This window comes from Pelobates fuscus, chromosome 5 (assembly GCF_036172605.1).
Source record: "Pelobates fuscus isolate aPelFus1 chromosome 5, aPelFus1.pri, whole genome shotgun sequence".
Lineage (NCBI taxonomy): Eukaryota > Metazoa > Chordata > Amphibia > Anura > Pelobatidae > Pelobates > Pelobates fuscus.
This window is the reverse complement of record NC_086321.1, coordinates 52,387,062-52,407,077: the sequence shown is the minus strand read 5'-3', so window position 1 is coordinate 52,407,077 and position 20,016 is coordinate 52,387,062.

Below are 20,016 nucleotides of genomic sequence, written 5' to 3'. Positions count from 1 at the left end.
GTTACAATGTAACTTTCTTTAATTTTGAAAACAAATAGCAAAGTGCTACTTGTACATATTGCCCTATAACTTTCCAAAAAAAGCTAAGAACATGTTACATTGGTTATTTCTAAACTCAGTACAACATTTTGAAACTATTTAACATAGGTGTTTTTTGGAGGTTGTAGATGCATAACAGATTTTGGAGGTCAAAGTTAGAAAAAGTGTGTTTTTTAAATATTTTTCATCATATTTTATAATATATTTTATAGTAAATTATACAATATGATGAAAATAATGGTATCTTTAGAAATACCATTTAAAAGCGAGAAAAACGGTATACAATATGTGTGGGTACAGTAAATGAGTAAGGGGAAAGAGGAAATAAATTAAGCTAAACACAAACACCTCAGAAATTTAAAAACAGCCCTGGTCCTTAACGGTAAGAAAATGTAAAAAACGGGCTGGTCACTAAAGGGTTAAAGGAACACTCCAGCCCCCGAAAGCACTTTAGCTTGCTGAAAAGCTTTATGTGTGAAGAATGTATCCTATTTTTTTTTTCATTTATGGAAAAAGTGCAGGTTTCAATAGAAATGTACACTTTTATAAATTATACTGATTACACCCACCTGGCTTTTTGAGCAGACAACCAATCCTGTTATTTCCTGGTTTGGTTAGATTGGTTGCACTGAACCCATGAGGCAGCAATTGCTCAGTGCACCTGCCTTGCAAAGACTTCTCATTGAGCTGAATTGAGAATTCTGTGATTGGACAACCACAGAAAGTATGGGTGGGGCTAGAAGACCAGGGTTTGCAAAGGCAGCAGACAAGAGATCTGAATCTTTTGCAAGTTGTTTTTAGATATAACTCAAATGAAAAGATCTATAATTAAATGTGCACATGTTTTCATATGAACTATATATATTAAACAGTGATTTTTATTTATTTTGTATTTGGGCAGTGGAGTGTCCCTTTAACACCTACTGTGAAGGATACTAGCTATGGGAAAGATACACACTACCAAAAGTTCAATTCAGAGTATTTGCATTGAATTCAAACTGCCGGCAGAGCAGTTAGTTGGAATTTAGTCAGAAGCAGAAGTACCAGGAAGGCCAGATGTAGATTCATGGGAATTCCATTAAGAATAAATATGAAGACACGGATCATTCAGCAGTAGATCAAGCAGTGTTAAAAAAAAAAATATATTTGTATGTTTTTAAGTAAGGGCATAAGTCAGAGATTGGCCTCTAGATAACAAGATGAGGGAGAGATCCAGAAGCAGAGATGAAAGTACAAACATGAAATACTAACCTCAATTATAGGAATAACAGGAAATACTTCAGAACAACCGAACACAGGAAGTTGTGGTATAGCATTTTAAAGTGCACCTGTCATGCAAAATTAACTTAGTACACACCAAAAAATTAATCTGTACAGTATGCTAGTAAATTGGACAGGGAATACATGGACACAACATAATTCAAAATAAAAATGGATGGTATTTTCATTAGCAATACAAGCTATAGCAAAATACACATGCTTGCAGTGTAGTGGGATTTTAGAATGCTAGAAGTGCTTGTAACACACCTAATATTGAAAGAAGCCCCTTTTGTGTAAGTTTAACATTTATAAAATACACAGAAATACAAACATGCATTCTTAATGCTATAGTGTCAGGCTAGCTATTAAATGCCACCCACCCCTGCCATATCAGGTTTTGAAAGGTGAGTATTGCTTACCTTTCAACCCTGGCTATACTGCTTTCCTTGCTGCTGCTCCACCTCTTTGGCTGAGATCATCAATGTTGATGATTCCAGCCAAGCCAATGCTTCCTCATAGGATAGAATTGGGAGACTAGTTTGCACATGTGTTAAAACACAGCACTAAGCCACTGAAATGCTGCTCTATGCACTTGCATTTGATCTATACACATTTAACTAAGTTATAGCAGAGGAAGTGATACCAGAGAAACTGACGGAAGCCAAGCACAGAGAGATGGACACAGGTTTCTTCAGGAAGGAAGAGATCTTTATTTGATTCACCGACCGGGACTCAGAGGGACTAATGTCACCAAAAACAGCTAAAATCTGAGCCCTGATCGTACAGTGTAGGCACCATATATAGACATATAGCTCCTCCTATAATCAGTTCCACCCACACGTACTCTTACCCAATCAACAGAATAAAGACTAAATTCCTGTTTGACCACATGGCTTGCCCAGCACAATGGAGGAGGGGAATACTCGTATATCCTGTATTCCTGCACATGCTCCGTACACTACTGATTGTATCGTTGCCATGTCCACCGGGAACCATTCGCTGGCAAACATAGCGTGTTCGCGACCGCGAACACGCGCAATGTTCGGTCCGCCCCCTATTCGTCATCATTGAGTAAACTTTGACCCTGTACCTCACAGTCAGCAGACACATTCCAGCCAATCAGCAGCAGACCCTTCCTCCCAGACCCTCCCACCTCCATGACGAATAGGGGGTGGACCGAACATTGCGCATGTTCGCGACCACGAACACGCTATGTTCGCCAGCGAATGGTTCCCGGCGAACTGTTCGGGACATCACTAGTTGAGTATTTAACTATGAACAGGGAGTGTGGATTTCTCATGGTATAGATAAGCAAAGTGTTTTTAAAGTAATTGATTTTTACTTGAAATTACTTCAAATAATTCTCCTGTGGCCTAACTCAGCAACTCATATAGCAGGAATCACTCCTGATCTCATCTTCACCAATCTCTGTGCCACTTCTAATCTCCCCAATGTTCAATTTTCTCTATCTAACCACCATATGCTGACCTTTGACATTGTCACACCCTATTTTCAAATCATACCACCCTCGGTACATCAATCTCATTGATACCTCCACTATGTTGACCTACAGCAATTCTCCACCAACCTTCACATTTTCCCATTTGAAACCTTATATGCCCTAATTTGGCTCTTCACTCTGAAAAATAAATATACTTCAACCCCCTTATATCCACACTCTGCCAAGAAACCAAACGCCTCTTTCACACTTCTAACTCTACTCTACTTTGCCCTCTCTGCTGCTCCTACTACTAACTTAACCATTACAAACTTCACAGCTGACTTTACTGATAATATTATGATCAGAGAAGCGATTTCAAATTTCTCTCCAACCCATATAAATACTAACCCAACCCCACACATCAGAAGATGTTTGTGCTCTTCTTTGGTACTCCTGTCCCACAACCTGTCTCCTCAATATTATTCCACATGTCATTCATGCTCTGTTTCCTGCTCTGATTCCATCCCTCATTAAAATATTCAACCTCTCTCTTTCTTCTGGCAGAGTTCCTTCATCCTTCAAGCATGCAACAATTGACCCGCTTCTGAAAAAGCTCAGCCATGGCCCTAACTCCATATCTAACTTCAGCCCTATCTCACTACTATTTGCTTGCCTCCAAGATCCTTGTGTACACTAGATTATTTGAATCTCCCTGCTTGACCTGATTTAGTTTGGATTCCACACTTGTCACTCTGTCAAAACAGTCCTGACCAAAGTATTCAATGATTTAATTGCTGCTAAATTCACTGACTACTACTCTATTCTAACTCTCCTTGACCTTTCCGCAGCTTTCAACACTGTTGACCATCAACTTCTTCTCATCCTCCATAATCTTGGTCGGTGAAACTCTCCTCTTTCCTGGTTCTAAGACTACCTCTCCCAGTGTGCTCTTTCAGTGTTTCTTTTCTCATCTCCCCAAGCATCTCATTTCCTCCTCCCATTTGTAACATTCCCTCCCCCCAAACCCCTCCACATGTCTCATTCCCCCCAAGCCTCTTAATATGTCTCATCCTCCCGAAGATTCTCTGTGTCTCATTCTCTCCAGGCACCTCCATGAGTTTTTCTGCCTTCCACTCTTACCCCCCCATGTGTCTCATCCCCCCAAGTGTCTCATTTGCTCCCCCCAGACCCTCCATGTGTCTCATTTCACCCACAAGCCTTCCCCTGCAGACCCTCAATTTCTCTCCCCTCGGCACACCCTCTATTAAACTACAAACTTCCCTTGCAGACCCTCCATTGCTCTCACTTCCCTTGCAGACCCTCCATTTCTCCCTCCTTCCTTGCAGACCCTCCATTTCTCTCCCCCTTCCCCTACAGACCCTCAATTTCTCTCCACTCCCACATACTCTCTATTTCCCCATTCCCTCTTCCCCTGCACACCCTCCATTTCTCCCCCCCCCTTCCTTTTCAGACCTTTTTATTTATCTCCCCTCTCTCGGAGACCCTCCATTTCCCCATTCTCCCCTTCCCCTGAACACCCTCCATTCCCCCCTTCCCCCCTTCCCCTGAACACCCTCCATTCCTCTCCTCCCTGCACACCCACCTTTTCTGCATCCCCCTTCCCCTGCAAACTCTCCCTTGCTCCCCCTTCCCCTGCAGACCCTCCATTTTCTCCCCTTCTTCCCCTGCAGACCCTCCATTTCCCCCCATTCCCATGCAGATCCTCCATTTCCCCCCACCTTTCCCCTTCAGACCCTCCATTTCCCCCCTACCCCTGCAGACCCTCCATTTCTCTCCCTCTTCCCCTGCAGACTCTCAGTGAGCACTTCCTGTCAGACTGCTCGGCCGTGCTACACACAGCAGCAGGAGGGGAGCAGCGCCGCACATCGCTCCCTTCCTGCCAGTTAGCCTGTGACTGCGGGCCCCGGCCGGTGCTGCTGTGCACTGGCCCTAAAGATCTGCTGGTGGCCCGCGGTTGCAGGGGCGGATGGGCCCCCTGGAGTGATGGTCCCAGTCACAGCTGTGACCCATGCAACCATGGTAGTTATGCCACTATGCCTACATGTTCTCTTTGACTCTAACTTCTCCTTCACATCTCACGTCCAGTCACTTGCCAAATCCTGCTACTTCCATCTCAAAAACATAGCTTGTATCTACCCTAACACCTGATTTGGCTAAGATGATGGTCCATGTCGCTATCCTCTCTTACCTGACTACTGCAATGTACTTCTCAGTTTCATGGGAAATCAGGACTGAGATAATGTCAGGAGTGTAGCCAGGTATGGTACATAGAAAATAACAATGTCAGAATCAAAACAAGATGAGTTGGTAACAGGAAGTCAGAAATAATGAAATCATGCAGTCACTGGCAGAAACCACAAAAGGGCCTAAAATGACAGGGGTTAACAAAGGTCAAAACCCAGGTTTGCATCCGAACTGCACAGATGACCATGAAAAACAGGACACCAAGGCAAATTTTATAAAAAGACACAATGGTCGCGGCCCATGTCATTTAAATTAATTTAGGGCCAAAATTACGTGCTCATGGCCTACTAAATATTGTGCTGCATCAAATTTGTGTCAACCGTGGTTAAATATATGCAGCTGCATCAAAGTTGGTTCAACTACCAACAGGCTGGGATTGCGGCTGTATTGACACAGCAGTGTCAGCACTGGAACAAGGATTACCGTAGATGGCTGGAATTGTGGCTGAACTGATTGCATCAAAATTGGTAAGTGAACTTACAGAAGTTAGTGATAAAGCAGTAGTCATAGCCATTCCATGGTCAGTCATGGAAAAAAGAGATATTACATTTGAAACTCAAATTTATCTGTAAACTCCGGGAGGTATGTCAGAACTTACCAAACTCCGTTCCCTCGGGGTAATGTCCGCGTTCGGCATTTCGACTCCTCCCAGGTGAATGACGCATGGCTCTCCTGCCTTATAGGGAAGCTGCGCCAAAAGCAAATTGCTTAGTTATTTTGTCTCGTCCACGAGAACACCAAAAAACTGAGCTATCATAATATTCCTTTTGTGTACCGACCCGGATTTGTTTGCTTTCTCCTCTCCTTGAAAACCTGCTCGGATCTATACCTCGTTGCCTTCTCCTTCCCAAGACCCAGACTGTTAAATTGAATACTCCAACCTCACTGAACTAGCCAGGAACTTCATTTCCTACTAAGGCTGAAAGTCTCCTATCACTCTGAGCCTGCCAGGAACACAACCTATGGAGACTGAATACCTGGATAACTATAAGTACCAAGTTATTCTTGCCACAATTGTTGCAAAATCTTCAATCAAGCTATTCCCTTTTTGTTATATGCATCATGCAAAACTGCTATTGCAAGTTACTATCAATTATCTCCACACCAATATCAAAGAACACCCCATCACGCTCCCAAAAAGCACATCCCTTCACCTCACTATCTAGACTATCTTACACTAAAGAAAAACACTCCACTACCTATCAGCCTACACAAAGAAGGGAGCATTACAACATCACTACTAATAGACAAAGATACTCATATAAAAATCATGAACACACTTATCAGACCAAATCTCCCCCCAATTACAATCATCACAACATATACCAACTACTGTCTATAGATTCAGAAGCTGAAAATGAGGAGCATTTTTTTTTTAGATATATACCCATGCCAATCCACTTGTCCAAACCCCTTACCCACCAAGGGCAAGAAAAAGGAGTTTAAGCACAGAGGAAGGAAGGTGGAAGAAGATTACAACAAAAGAGAGAGACTAGAAAGAAATTAACAGATAAAACTGAAAAAGAACATGGCATTTTTAACTTATCTCAAAATGTTTTAACTTTCACCCAAATTTCCGTTTTACGCAAGGGCCTAAAATCCACTCCTAACCCCTTTAACCAATTCCAAGCCTTTTTAGATATCAATAAATTCGTTAGAAAGGCTACACTAAAAATACTTTTTTATCAGCAAATCGAACACATCTGACATTACAACACACACCTCTCAGAGTAATTCAGATATTCCCAATCCTACCATTTCAAATGAATCCGCAATAGTAAGAACACACCGAAAAAGTACACTTTTTTTTTATCCATCCGGTTTTAAATCTGGCCTTGTAGAGGTGTTTGAAAAATGAGTTTTAACCCCTTAAGACCGCAGCCAAATGTACAAGTTGTGATCCAAAAAAACGTAAACAAAACCTGGCATTTGCGCTATATGTCTGTCCAACCATAATTCATCTCTTTCATATTAAATGCACCCCCCATTATTATATATCATTTTATTCAGGGGAAACAGGGCTTTCGTTTAACATCAAATATTTAGGTATGGAACATAATTTAATATGAAAAAAATATTTAAAAAATGGGAGAAAATAAGAATTTTTTAAATTTTTTTTGTTCTACGTGACATTCTAACTGTGAATGTCATAATACTGTTTGCTTTTACTGCAATACAATACACACATTTGTATTCAGCGATGTCTCGCGTGTAAAACAGTACCCCCTATGTACAGGTTTTATGGTGTTTTGGGAAGTTACAGGGTCAAATATAGCGTGTTACATATTTCAGTTTTTTTACATTGAAATTCGCCAGATTGGTTATGTTGCCTTTGAGACCATATGGTAGCCCAGAAATAAGAATTACCCCCATGATGGCATACCATTTGCAAAAGTAGACAACCTAAGGTATTGCAAATTGAGTATGTCCAGTCTTTTTTAGTAGCCACTTGGTCACAAACACTGGCCAAAGTTAGTGTTAATATTTGAAAATGCAAAAAACTAATTTGAACGCAAATTTTGGCCAGTGTTTGTGACTAAGTGGCTACTAAAAAAACTGAACATACCCTATTTGCAATACCCTGGGTTGTCTACTATTGCAAATGGTATGCCATCATGGGGATAATTTTCATTCCTGGGCTACCATACGGTCTCAAAGGCAACCTGGCGAATTTTAATGTGAAAAAACTGAAACGCAAACCTTATATTTGACTCTGTAACTTTTGAAAACACCATAAAACCTGTACATGAGGGGTACTGTTATACTCAGGAGACTTCGCTGAACACAAATATTAGTGTTTCAAAACAGTAAAACGTATCACAACAATTATATTGTCAGTGTAAGTGCCATTTGTGTGTGAAAAATGCAAAAAATTTCACTGTCACTGACGATATCGTCGTTGTAATATATTTTACTGTTTTGAAACACTAATATTTGTGTTCAGCGAAGTCTTCCGAGTAAAACAGTACCCCCCATGTACAGGTTTCATGGTGTCTTGGAAAGTTACAGAGTTAAATATAGTGCTAGACAATGTAATTCCCTGAACTTTTGGCCTGGGTTGGCAGGCAGGTCCTGCAAATTGTAATTAATAAAATGACCTAATTATGTAAAATTATTACATAAATATATGCGTAGAATTATTATATATATATGTGTGTATATATATATGTGTGTATATATATGTATATAATTTTTTTAAATTATTTTTATTTATATATAGGTATATACATAGTGATATATACGTATATACTTATGTATATAGATATATATATTATTTCGTTCTACATGTATTTTGATATCAATATATATATATTAATTTTAAAATACAGTTAGAACGAAATTACGCATGTTTATATATTTTTTATCTATTTTTTTTTTATTATTTTTTTATTATTTTTTTATTTATTTTTTTAACGTATTTATATATTTATTTATTTTTTATTATATATAAATATATATATAATGAAAATTATATATATATTTAATCAATATCATTGTACGTGTATTTTGATATTAATATATATATAATTATGTATATATTAATATTAAAATACATGTAGACAGTGTATGTATATTTATGTGTATATGTGTATATGTGTATATATATACTTAGATCATATATATAATAAATATATATATGATCTAAGTATATATAATCTTATTTTTACACTGTTTTAACTGATTTTATTTGAATTTCAGACAGCAGGGGGAGTACCTGTCATTACAGGCACTCCCCCTGCTGGCAATGCCTTGGACGGCTATGCCGTCCATGTGATCGCGGGGTCCTCGCAAGGACCTCGCGATCACATGGCCCTGGGCGGCTGAAGAGGACGCAGGGGGACTCCCTGGGCTCCCAGGTAAGTCCCCCATACCGCGATCGCCGGCGTGGGATCGCCGGCGACCGGGTAAGTACATAAGATCGCAGGACGTACTATGCCGCCCTGCGGATTTTAGAGCCACCAAAATAAGGACGGCATAGTACGTCCTGCGGTCTTAAGGGGTTAAAAGACCTCGACAATATTAAAAAGCACAAACATCAACACTATAATTAAACTCACCAAGAACTACAAGCAGATGAAGAAATTATCATTAAACCAGCAGATAAAGGTGGAGGCTTAGTTATAGTATATAAAACCAAGTACATAGACAAAGCACTCAGGCAACTAAATGATCAAAACATCTATAATAAATTAACCTCAGATCCCACCCCCAACATTACAAAAACTCTTTTATATTTTAAAATATTTTTAAACACTGGTTTGGAGTTCAATATTTTAACCAAAAAATAATATGATTATTTAAATGTACTTTGTCCAATATTTCATGTTATGTATTACCTCCCAAAAATATACAAAAATTAGACTAATCCCCCAGGTAGACCTATTGTCTCCGCGATAAAATCCACATTAGTTAACCTATCAGAATATATAGATATCCTTCTCCAACATAGAAACATAGAAACATAGAATGTGACGGCAGATAAGAACCATTCGGCCCATCTAGTCTGCCCAGTTTTCTAAATACTTTCATTAGTCCCTGGCATTATCTTATAGTTAGGATAGCCTTATGCCTATCCCACGCATGCTTAAACTCCTTTACTGTGTTAACCTCCACCACTTCAGCTGGAAGGCTATTCCATGCATCCACTACCCTCTCAGTAAAGTAATACTTCCTGATATTATTTTTAAACCTTTGTCCCTCTAATTTAAGACTATGTCCTCTTGTTGTGGTAGTTTTTCTTCTTTTAAATATAGTCTCCTCCTTTACTGTGTTGATTCCCTTTATGTATTTAAATGTTTCTATCATATCCCCCCTGTCTCGTCTTTCCTCCAAGCTATACATGTTAAGATCCTTTAACCTTTCCTGGTAAGTTTTATCCTGCAATCCATGAACAGGTTTAGTAGCCCTTCTTTGAACTCTCTCTAAGGTATCAATATCCTTCTGAAGATATGGTCTCCAGTACTGTGTACAGTACTCCAAGTGAGGTCTCACCAGTGTTCTGTACAATGGCATGAGCACTTCCCTCTTTCTACTGCTAATACCTCTCCCTATACAACCAAGCATTCTGCTAGCATTTCCTGCTGCTCTATTACATTGTCTGCCTACCTTTAAGTCCTCAGAAATAATCACCCCTAAATCCCTTTCCTCAGATGTTGAGGTTAGGACTCTATCAAATATTCTGTACTCTGCCCTTGGGTTTTTATGTCCAAGATGCATTATCTTGCACTTATCCACATTAAATGTCAGTTGCCACAACTCTGACCATTTTTCTAGTTTACCTAAATCATTTGCCATTTGGCTTATCCCTCCTGGAACATCAACCCTGTTACATATCTTAGTATCATCCGCAAAAAGACACACCTTACCATCAAGACCTTCTGCAATATCACTAATAAAAATATTAAAGAGAATGGGTCCAAGTACAGATCCCTGAGGTACCCCACTGGTGACAAGCCCAAGCTTCGAATATACTCCATTGACTACAACCCTCTGTTGCCTGTCACTCAGCCACTGCCTTACCCATTCAACAATATTGGAATCCAAACTCAAAGATTGCAGTTTATTGATAAGCCTTCTATGTGCAACAGTGTCAAAAGCCTTACTGAAATCTAGGTAAGCAATGTCTACTGCACCACCCTGATCTATAATTTTAGTTACCCAATCAAAAAAATCAATAAGATTAGTTTGGCATGATCTCCCTGAAGTAAACCCATGTTGTCTCTGATCTTGAAATCCATGTGTTTTTAGATGTTCAACAATCCTATCCTTTAACATAGATTCCATCACTTTCCCCACTACTGAAGTAAGGCTTACTGGCCTATAGTTGCCCAACTCCTCCTTATTACCTTTCTTGTGAATGGGCACAACATTCGCTAACTTCCAATCTTCTGGGACTACTCCTGTTAACAATGATTGGTTAAATAAATCTGGTAATGGTTTTGCTAGTACAGCACTAAGCTCTTTTAATAGCTTTGGGTGTATTCCATCAGGTCCCATTGACTTATTTGTCTTTACTTTTGACAGTTGAAATAGAACCTCTTCCTCTGTAAACTCACATGTAATAAATGACTCATTTATCCTTTTTTTTAACAGAGGTCCCTTTCCTTCATTTTCAGCTGTAAATACCGAACAAAAATATTAATTGAGGCAGTCAGCTAGACCTTTATCCTCATCTACATACCTTCCTTCTTTTGTTTTTAATCTAACTAATCCTTGTTTTACTTTTCTTTTCTCATTTATGTATCTAAAAAAAGTTTTGTCCCCCTTTTTTACTGACTGTGCTATTTTCTCTTCTGTGTGTGATTTGGAAGCTCTTATAACTTGCTTAGCCTCTTTCTGCCTAATCTTATAGGCCATTCTGTCTTCCTCACTCTGGGGTTTTTTATAATTACTAAATGCTAACTTTTAGTGTTTTACTATTTTGGCCACATCTGCGGAGTACCACAGTGGTTTCTTGAATTTTTTGCTTTTACTGACAAGCCTAATGCAATTTTCTGTTGCCTTCAGTAGTGCAGCTTTTAAATAATCCCATTTATTTTGGACTCCATTTAAGTTGCTCCAGTCTGATAATGACTCCTTTACACATATTCTAATTTTAGAAAAGTCTGTTTTTCTAAAGTCTAAAACTTTTGTTTTTGTGTGGTGTGACTCAGTCACTGTTCTTATATTAAACCACACTGTCTGATGATCACTGGATCCTAAACTTTCACCTACAGTAATATCTGATACCAAATCTCCATTTGTTAACACTAAATCTAGTATGGCCTCTTTACTTTTTGTTTTTTACTATTTTGGCCACATCTGCGGAGTACCACAGTGGTTTCTTGAATTTTTTGCTTTTACTGACAAGCCTAATGCAATTTTCTGTTGCCTTCAGTAGTGCAGCTTTTAAATAATCCCATTTATTTTGGACTCCATTTAAGTTGCTCCAGTCTGATAATGACTCCTTTACACATATTCTAATTTTAGAAAGGTCTGTTTTTCTAAAGTCTAAAACTTTTGTTTTTGTGTGGTGTGACTCAGTCACTGTTCTTATATTAAACCACACTGACTGATGATCACTGGATCCTAAACTTTCACCTACAGTAATATCTGATACCAAATCTCCATTTGTTAACACTAAATCTAGTATGGCCTCTTTACGAGTTGGCTCCTCAACGACTTGTTTTAGAGACAATCCCAGTAGGGAGTTTAGAATATGTGTGCTTCTGGCACAAGTAGCTATTTTTGTTTTCCAATTCACATCAGGAAGATTAAAGTCACCCATGGTGATAACTTCCCCCTTCATTGTCATTTTAGCTATTTCTTCAACTAATAGATTATCTAACTCTTCAATTTGTCCTGGGGGCCTATAAATCACACCTACACGAACTACTGTGTGATTACCAAATTCTAACGTAACCCAAATGGACTCTATGTTCGTCTCACTAACCTTTATTAGGCTAGATTTTATGCTATCCTTCACATACAGGGCCACCCCGTCCCCTTTCTTGCCTTCCCTGTCTTTTCTATATAAAGAGTACCCTGGTATTGCTATGTCCCAGTCATTTTTTTCATTATACCATGTCTCAGTAACAGCGACTAAATCTACACTATCAGTTGCCATTATTGCCACAAGTTCATGGATCTTATTCCCTAAACTGCGAGCATTTGTAGACATGACTCTAAGCTTATCATTTTTTAACACACTTGCTACAGGCACCTTCTGTCCTTGTTTTGGGGGACAATTGGATTGATGTTTTATCACCCTTTTGCCCCCCCCTCCTAGTTTAAATACATCTTAGCAAAACCTCTGAACTGCTCACTGAGAACATTTGTTCCCTTTTGAGAAAGATGCAAACCATCTTTTTTGTACAGTTTATTTCCATTCCAAACAGAGCTACCATGAGCAATAAAGCCAAATCCTTGCTCCCGACACCATTCACCAAGCCACAAGTTAACCATCAGTAAAACATTTGAGATCATATCTTAAAGACTCTATGTTGTTTTTAGAGTTGCCCCTAATTTTACTAGGAATTATATGAAAAACCGGGTCAACAATAACTCATCCTATTTATCCAAATCAAAAGGTTTTTTTAAATGTAATCAATGTATTAAATGTAAAACTACAGATCCCAGCATAAGATCAAAAACCACTCACTTTACATTGAATAATACTATAAAATCCTATCCTTTTAAAGATCTTATATGCTGCAACACTAAAAATGTCATATACCTATTGGAGTGTCCATGTGGCCTCCAATATGTAGGAATGACCTCTAGGTGCCCAAAAACAAGACTGGCTGAACACTGCCGGAATATTACTAAGGGTTATCCCAACCATTCCATATCTAAACACATTTCTTTTACAACATAACAAAAACCCTAAACTTTTAAAATGTATAGGTATACAAAAATTTAAAATTCCTTGGAGTGGTGGTTTTTTTTTTTTTAGAAACTTCTATGCCAAAACTAGATGTATTGGGTTTTCCTTTTCAAAAATATTATGCCAGATGGTCTTAATGTTGATTTTGATCTTTTTAATTTCTTAAAACTGCCTTTAAAAAAATATATATATATATATATATATATTATCATGTATGTATATCCTCTCCCAACTTCAATAATGTGTTTTACCTATCTCTGTTTATCTCTGTGATAAGTTTTTATTAACTATTTATACATATTAAGATATATATTACCTGTTTATATTATGTATTTCCCTCTTAGTTTATGATTAATACTATTGTTTTTCTAATTCACATCCATTTATATGCCAATATAGCCTTTTTTACATTTTTTTGTGTAACATTTTATATTAAAATTGTGCTTTCTCCTTTAATTACCAAGTTCCCTACGTAGGGTTACCTTAGTGAAGACTCCAAAACCATGACCGCCATCATGTGGAGTCATGTGACCCACTATTTTTGGAATTATTTCCCCTTTACAAGCTTAGTTTTGCTTCCAAATGTTATACAATAGTCCCTACAATGGTCTACTATCATGCTAGACCTTTTCATCTTTTTAAAATTTTAATCATAAAATCAAGTATGAAAGAAACCACTATATAAACCTATGCCTGCCAGGTATGATTTTTCTACCTCCACTTGAGAAAGTCACTTTAGTGAAATGCGTTGTGGCTATATTTACTGTTTGTTTTACATTGTATTTTAATAAAGGTATTTTGGGCTCTTTCCACTGTGAGTGTGCCATTTTACTTTTTTATTTTCTTCCTGGCATCAGATTTTAAGTTCCAGTGAGGACTACTCCAAAAGAATCCACGGTGGGATTATACCACTTATGCCTACACATTGAGCAGTTAGTCTGCCCAATTAAATGTGAGTACCTATTCATTTTTCTATACTCCTGGTACCTTTTATACTGTGAGCACTATTGCTGTCTCTTTTATACTTTTATACTCTTTTATACTTTATGATCTTCATACCAATGATACATGGTATGCCTAGCTACACCGTAAGTGGGGATTGTACCACTGTATGGCGTTCAGACTAGAGCTAGGTTAAGCTCTATCAATTGTAAGTAGGACCATGGACTTTTTATTTACTTTAATGTTATTCTGGGATTTTCTGCACCATTAGGTCTCTCTTTCTGTTGCATATATGGCTGCCAAGAATACTCTGATCTGACCCCATTCCAGAGGAACTACCCTGACTCTTTGAGGTTTTATCTTCCAGCAAGGTTTACCATTTGGATTCATACTTGGACTTATATTTGAACTTTCTTTTGCTATGTATTTGTTTGTCCTCCTATATACATATATGAGGACAAACAAATAAATATATAACATGTGTAACATAGGAGGACAAACAAATAAATATGTGTAACATGTGTAACGTGTATAACATTCACATGTTTGACCACACATCTCTGTTTTTATAATTTTTGGCACAACTTTTATCCCTCCTGTTTGTATCAATTATCTATTTCAGATATTGAAGACACCAATAAATTTTATTCAAGGACTAAAGTTAATCTCCTCAATTCTTCTTAAAGGTATAGTTCCAAATCTATTTCTGCAGTTCTGTTCCTCTAATTTCCTACTTCCAATTGAAGCATAACAAGGTATTTGTAAGGAGAAATGGGATACGGCTGTACAGTCTATGGGGGGAACATACAAAGAAAAAACAATAGTGTGATACAGTATATACAGTGAAAATGCGCGCTTAAATGGATGCACTCACGAGATAGTGGAGATAAAAGAGCATTCAAGGTGCCTCCCCAGGAAATATGGGGGGATGCTGGTATCCTTTGATAATGTCGAGCAGCCAATGGGACACAGGACTCCAGGTGAGTAGTAGTAGAAAATATTCATAATTTTATTCTCTTTAAAAGGTGATACAACACCATAAAGATAAAATATAAAAGTGCAGCAATAGGTCCAACGCGTTTCGTTCAACACAGGAACTTCATCAGGGACCGCACAATAAAAGAAATCAACAGCAATATTGCAGATTGTAAAAAAATACACATCCTACTCACCCTAACAATAATCACTATAAATAGGGCTAATCCCAATGTCCCATTGGTCCTAAGTGTGGGGGTGTCCTCTGGGCTGCTCTCCATTGGTCCAGGGATGGTGTCATCCAGCTGATTCTATTTTCGGCATTTCGGTGTCCAGAAAACGAGTGCGTTTTTTTCAAACGCCGGAACCGGAAGTAGACGTTTTCTTTCACTTCCGCGTTCCACATGCGTTCCACGTGCGTTCCACATGCGTTCCAAGGGCAGTCCGCACATGCTCAGTGAATATTCACTGAGCATGTGCGGACTGCCCTTGGAACGCATGTCTTCTTTCTTGTCCCGATAGGGATGGACAGGACTTCGTCGTTTGGTGAGACACACAGGATGTTGTCTGGGGGATCCGGTCCGAGAGCTGCCCGGGTGGTAAGCTGAGTGGCCCATGCTCCGTTTTTTTCACGTTACGGAGCATACAGAGGTCTGTAATTTATGCCGAGAAGGTTTCCGGCAAATACTTCCGGGAGGCGGAGCTCGCTCTGAGCAAGCGCACAGCGGTGGAACGCACGCCCGGGTGGTGTTTGCGTTCCACCTAAGCTTCCGGGTGCGCAAAGACGCATGCGCAAATGGAAGCTTAAAGAGATATACAAAAAAAAAAAAAAACGCGAAAATTTGAATTTAAAAGCTGTGCTGGTACCCACTGACAGCATGATGCAGATCAGAAGAGGTACGCCGTGTCACCTGCCCCCCCACACGGCTCAGAGGTATTTTGAGGTAAATAGATCTTTACTTTGAAATACTTTCTGAAGAAGAAAATACATTCTAAGAGCCTCCGTTTAATTTTACAGATATGTCTAGTCCACCTGAGATGGATAAGGAGAAACTAACCCCCACGCCTAGAAAGGCTACGGTAAAGTCCAAACATATTGTTTGCAGCGAATGTGCAACTCCTCTCCCAGACGGGTCTAGGAAGAAAATATGCAGTCTGTGTACTGCAAACTCATTGGAAAGAGAGAAGCAAAAGGACATGCAATCTTTCCTATCCTGGTTCCAGGAGAGTTTGTCCCAGACCTTGGACACGATTAAGGAATCTAAAAGGGTAGAAGCCCCCAGTCAACAAAAGATCAATAAAAGAAAAATAAATTCTTCATCTGGATCATCTTCAGGAGAATGTTCTTCTTCTGTCGAATCAGAGGATTCAGGTTCCTCATCCAGTGAACCAGTGGGGTTTCCCTCAGAGGCAATCCGTAAATTTATTAAAGAAGTGAATCTGACCATCCTACCTCAGGGATCAGAAAATCCTAAGAGAGGTTTTTTTGTGCAACAGAGCCTAGTTGATTCTATTTTTAGGGAATGGAAAAACCCGGAAAAACGTGCCTTTGTTTCCAGACACTTCAAGGATATCTTTAGGCTGGCTAGCGACGTTATGTGGGAAGATCTCCCAAAAGTTGATGTTCAGGTGGCACAGATTGCCAAGAGAACCACTATCCCTATAGGGGAAACTGCAGCATTAAAAAATCCCATGGATAAGAGAGCCGAAACCTCGTGTAGGCGAGCTTATCAGACAGCCGGTTTCCAATGTAAAGCCCTACTGGCAGGGACAGCAGTAGCCAGAGCGAATGAAGTTTGGCTAAATCTAGTACAAGAAAATTTTTCGTCTGGCCAGGTTGATGATCTTAGTCACATGTTTCAGAACATGCATTTAGCAAATGAATTCCTTTTGGATATGTCAGTAGAAGTGATGAAATTGGCCTCCAGGATCATGGGTTTGACTTCGGTGGCAAGACGTGCCCTATGGTTGAGGTCTTGGTCGGCAGATACAGCATCCAAGGCAGTCCTTTGTGATCTTCCTCTGGAAAAAGCTAAATAGTTCGGCGCTCCCTTAGAGGAAATCATATGTCAGATGTCAGAAACCAAGAAGGCCCTTCCTCAAGATCGAAAATTCTCCTGGAGACCAGGCTACAGGAATTATCAATCCAGGGGTAGGCGACCCTTTCAGGAAAGACCACACTATTTTCAAAGAAAGGAAAAAAAACTGAAATTTGAACAGAGTAATGAGGTCAAAAGAACCTTCAGAGACAAAGGGAAACGTTTTTGACGCCAGAGGTGTAGGAGGACGACTCCAATATTTTTTCCCGGTGTGGAAACAGACCACAAAGGATCCTTGGGTTCTAAAGATTATCCGAAAGGGACACAAGATTGTTTTTCTGGAAAAGCCAAGATCAAGGTTTCTACTTTCATCCTACCAGTCCACAAAGAAATCTCAAGCTCTAGATTGTCAGACCAGGCTGCTTCTTCACAAAGGGGTTATAGAAAGAGTGCCACAGAAACAGGAATTTCGAGGAGTCTATTCAAGACTGTTTCTCGTTCCAAAACCGGACCACTCATTTCGGCCCATTCTGGATTTGAAGAGGATAAATCAGTTTATCCCTTATCACAGATTCCGTATGGAATCAATCGCATCAATTTTTTCCCTATTGCAAAAAGGAGACGTTATGGTAAAAATAGACTTAAAGGATGCGTATCTACATGTTCCGATAGCCACCGCTTCAAGGAAATATCTAAGATTTGCAATAAGAAGAAGAAGTCACACCGTTCATTTCCAGTTCAGAGCTCTACCATTTGGTCTGTCCTCCGCTCCAAGGATCTTTACCAAAATCCTGTCTCCTCTAACTGCTCATTTAAGGGAAAAGGGTGTTTCAATTGTCCCATATTTAGACGACTGGCTTCTAGTGGCTCATACCGAAGGTCAACTGCACGAGGATCTGCGGATCACTATAAAGTTTCTTCAGGACCATGGTTGGATTTTGAATCTAAAAAAATCAGTTTGCGTTCCAACAAGAGTAATAGAGGTTCTCGGTTTCAAGATCGATTCAGCCTCCATGTCAATATTTCTGCCCAGACGGAAGAGAATAAAGATCCGAAAATCGATTTCCAACCTCCAAAGGATGAAAAGTTGTTCCTTCAGAGAGGCCATGAGTGTGTTAGGGCTTCTTACGGCCACTTTTCCGGCAGTCAAATGGGCAAGATCATAGGTCAGACCTTTACAGTGGAACATCCTGACTTCTTGGTCAAAGAAGGAGGAAGATCTAGACGGAAGATTCCTACTGTCCCCTCAGGTGAAAACACAGCTAGATTGGTGGATAACCTCAGAGTGCCTTTTAAAAGGCTTGTCCTTTCTACCAAAGGTTTGGCTGATAGTCACCACAGACGCTTCAAACTCAGGTTGGGGAGCCCACTTAGGCTCCACCATGTTCCAAGGAAAATGGTCTTCCAGAGAAGCAGAGGAATCGACAAATTTCAAAGAATTGTTGGCGGTTCTGTATGCTCTTCATCACCTCAGACCTTGGTTACTTCAAAGAGCGGTCAAGATACAGTCAGACAATCGCACGGTAGTCTCTTATATCAATCGACAGGGGGAAACAAGAGCAAGAAGGCTTTACAGTCTTTGTACAGACGTTATAGAATGGGCGCAGAGAAATCTGGAAGACATTGCAGCGGTCTACATAAGAGGCAGCGACAATGTAATAGCCGACGATTTGAGCAGGGGAAAGTGGGACCAAAAGGAATGGTCTCTAAACCCGGACGTATTCAGAATCTTGACTGGGAAATTCGGAGTACCAGAAGTAGATCTGATGGCAAGAGAATCAAACAAGAAGGTTTACCACTTCGCCTCCCTATTCAGAACAGATCAACCCAGTTGGATAGACGCTCTATCAATAGGGTGGGATTTTCAGCTGGCTTACATCTTCCCACCTCTGCCCCTGATCCCAAAGGTCCTCCTCAAGATACGAACGGACAGGGCGAGGATATTGGCAATAATCCCTTATTGGCCAAACAGAGTCTGGTTTGCGGCCCTAAAAAAGATGACTATCAGCTATTGGGAACTTCCCATTTCAGTTCATCTCATTGTGAACAGGAACCTACCCTTGAAAGTACTAGAGATGTTCAGGTTGACGGCTTGGCTACTGCAAGGCTGATCCTTCGAAACAAGGGATTACAAGATGAGAGAATAACGGTCTTACTCCGCGCCACTAGAGTATCAACTTCTAGGATATACTTTAGAATTTGGTCCAAGTTTCTGCACTGGTGTAGGGATCACCGGTTCCCGATATTACAACCATCAATTGATAACATTCTTCAGTTTTTGCAAGAAGGCTTTGACGCTGGCCTGGGAGTCTCAACTCTCAAGGTTCAAATATCAGCTTTGAATTTTTTTCTTCTTAAGGATTTGGCAGCAAATGTTTTTGTCAGAAGGTTTTTTAGGTCCATCAGCCTCAAGAGGCCTCCTAAACGATCAGTGTTTCCATCATGGGACTTGGCCCTAGTCCTTCAAGCCCTTAGTGCTACCCCGTTTGAACCTTTGGAGGAAGTTCCTTTAAAGATTTTATCTCTTAAGGTTTTGTTTTTGGTGGCCATCACCTCAGCCAAAAGAGTGGGAGAACTTCATGCCCTATCCTCCTCAGACGAATTCACAATTTTTCATGAGGACAAGGTGGTTCTTTACCCGAGACCATCATTTCTTCCTAAGGTTTTATCTTCAAAGAATGTGAATCAAC